The sequence below is a fragment of the Thamnophis elegans genome, chromosome 15 (assembly GCF_009769535.1).
Source record: "Thamnophis elegans isolate rThaEle1 chromosome 15, rThaEle1.pri, whole genome shotgun sequence".
NCBI lineage: Eukaryota > Metazoa > Chordata > Lepidosauria > Squamata > Colubridae > Thamnophis > Thamnophis elegans.
Genome location: NC_045555.1, coordinates 24,184,070 through 24,187,558, shown reverse-complemented (window position 1 = coordinate 24,187,558; position 3,489 = coordinate 24,184,070).

The window sequence follows — 3,489 nt, the reverse complement described above, 5'->3', positions numbered from 1 at the left end:
GCATTCTATTTGGTTTTCAGACTCCCATGGGGCAATGCAGGGGCAACTTTGTAGGCTGTCTGTGTCCCAGGCTTGGTTGAGCCTTGCTGGGTAATGATGTAATAAAGGGGCTTTGGGCAATTCCTCCTATGGCTCTGCCTGAAGGAGGTAGATCTTTCTTATGTAGATGTCAGGCCTGCAGCCACCTTTTCTTTTGGATCTTTGGCCTGCCACACTTTTTTTATTCTACTATGCATTTTCTATTGTGGGAAAATGGGAGGGGGGAATTGTATGGAGTTAGATGCTTTGTAACCATAACTAAATTCTTTGTAGAAAGCCAAAGTCATCCTTTGTCTTTGCACCTCTGCACCTGACTGGAATTGGATGGGTGGAACTGCCAGCATGGCAGTGAAAGATTGGACCATGTGATGGACTTGTGGGTATGGGGGGAAGATATTGAACTTTCAACTGGATGGGGAAAACCGGGAAGCTTTCAGATTCAGGTTTTCCCAGATGTGCCAACATGGCTCTCTTAATGAATTGGAACTTTGAGCAATACTTTGCCTCAGACTCTGATTTAATTTTGGATGCTATTTGAAACCCTGACAGTAGAATAGACTGGCCCAGGCCTTAATGGCCTATTGATAAAGGTGGGGGGGGGGGAATGAGTTTCTGCCTCCCTTTTAGGGGAAATATTCTGTCCTTTTAATATTTCATAAAATATTTCAATTTTGTAGGAGACGAGTGGGTGCTAACTTCCCACAAGAACAACATGGACATGTAAGGATAACATTAAATATGCATCAAATTGCAGGGATAATTTGAGAAGTTCAGAACTATTTATTAGGGAAGTGTCCCAAATAACAGCTGGGTTGGGCAGGGTAGAGACAGAGATAATATCTCCCTCGAGTGGGACTCTTGGTGATTCTGCTATGGAGTTTTCTTGACCACCATTGACAAATATTTGGCCCTGCCATTTTCTGAGATGTTTTTCAGTTCCCTACCAGAGGTGGGTTCCTACCTATTCGGACTGGTTCAGACAAATAGGTAGTAACTTGGCCGGACACATGACCGTACCAGTTCTATCCTGGGCACCACCATCTTTATTTTGTGTTCTGCACATGCGCAGAACAATCTTCATTGAAAACATGTAATTTCCCCCCATTTTTAATAGTGTGCACATGCCAGTCCCAGAGAGGTCCCTGAGATTGGCCATTTTCCGCAAAAACAGAGGCGTTTTTGCCTTCCTCCAGCCTCCAGAAGCACTCTGCAGGCTTCAGCAGGGCTGGGAGAAGGGAAAAATGCCTCAGTTTTTGCAAAAAAAGGCCCGTTTCCTGCCAATTTGTCACAAAAACTGGGATGTTTTTGCCTTCCCCCAGCCCTGCTGAAGCCTGCAGAGTGTTTCTGGGGGCCAGGGAGGACAAAAACTTTTTTTCTTACTGGGTAGTTTGCGGGTGCTCCCTTAGCTCTGGCGAGGCTGGGGGGCCCCCACCCCACCCGTCAAAACTTTTCGCCATGGTTTTGGTGGGCATGGCTTCGTGAGGGGGTCATGTGACTGAGTGTGCGTGAATGACGTCAAGTTGGCCACACCCACTCTGTCACATGCCCCCCCCCCCATCTAGCCATGCCCACTGAGTCGGTAATAACAATTTTTGAAACCCACCTCTGTTCCTCACGTTGTGTCTGTCACAGCCTTGGAAGTTTCTGGGATTCTCCATCAAAGCATCAATCAGGCCTGTTCCTACTTCACTTTTTGCGGGGTTTTGGGCTGCGAGTGAGACCTCGCCGAAACATTGCCAAGACAATCTCAATCTTACATGGGAAAAGACCTGAATACAACAAGACCAGCATATATTATGTATGTATTTATGTGTATATTTATTTATTTGCTACAGTCTATTTCGTATTTCTATCTTTTAACCATTTTCCGGTTTTGTGGCTGTTTTTTAATTTGTTGATCTTTCTTCCATTCTTTTTTGCTTTCCTACTTCCCCCCCTTTCCTCTAGCAACCCTACTTCATTTTTTTGTAAGCAGCATTCTTGATGAAAATGAAAGAGGGGATGAAAAAGAAGAGATGAGTTACTAACACCTCCAATGCCAATTTGTTGGGTGGAACTCAAGAAGACCAGTAAGTTTATGCACTGCATTCCACTTAATTGCAGGCACATTTCAGGATATATACTTAGTACTGTTCAGGGGGGAAAAACCTCACAGGAATTAATTGCCCAGTTTTTATAAACACCTTTTTAAAAAAAAAAAATAATCCAATTTTTACTTAATATTTCAAGCAAAGATACAGACATAGTTTCATAAACTGGATTTATACTTCCATCTGCTGGTGAAGGGAATCATTACACCTCCTCTCTTTTGCCAACAAAAAATATTCCTTGGTAGATTTTTTTAAAAATAATTTTGTTTACAATTGATAAATCAAGTACATTTTCTCAAAATAATACATAAGCAGAGGCCGATGTCAGTACACTTTTAAATCCATCTTATTTGTTGTTAGAATGAAATTCACACCAAATTCTCAGCTGAAGTTATGGGTTAAGATTTTTTTTCTTACTTTTTTCTGTCTATTGCTGTTTTATTCTCTACAGGTCCATGTTTGCCTATATTGTCACTTCTATGGGAACATTTAAATTTTCAAGACACGCTGATACATTTTATTTGCATTATCTGTTAACCAAAATAAATTTATTTCTCTAAAAGTAACAAATTATGTTACATTACGTGTATGTGTAAGTTTCATCCACAAATAGTTGCCTATAGTTATTCGTGTTAGAGCTTAAGTTTGTTTTATTTGTTCTTTTGAATGGATTTTTATTGGTCAACCAATATGACCAATAAACCAATGGCTGAAATAAAGTTTCTTTCTGTCTAAACAGTTGAATATAGAGTTTTGGATTTTCATTTTCTTTTATTGTATAATTTTTTATAAAGTAGGTTAGGTTTTAGATAGATAGATAGATAGATAGATAGATAGATAGATAGATAGATAGATAGATAGATAGATAGATAGATAGATAGATAGATATAGATAGATAGATAGTAATAGATAGATAGATAGATAGATAGATAGATAGATAGATAGATAGATGGATGGATGGATGGATGGATGGATGGATGGATGGATGGATGGATGGATGGATGGATGGATGATAGGTAGGTAGGTAGGTAGGTAGGCAGGCAGATGATAGATAGATAGATAGATAGATAGATAGATAGATAGATAGATAGGTAGGTAGGTAGGTAGGTAGGTAGGTAGGTAGGTAGGTAGGTAGGTAGGTACGTGGGTGGGTGGGTGGATGGATGGATGGATGGATGGATGGATGGATGGATGGATGGATGGATGGATGGATGGATAGATAGATAGATAGATAGATAGATAGATAGATAGATAGATAGATGATAGATAGATACTGTGTTTCCCCGAAATTACGACATGTCCTGATAATAAGGCCATGCCACATTTTTCTGGTGGGCAAAAATATAAGCCCTCCCCCGCA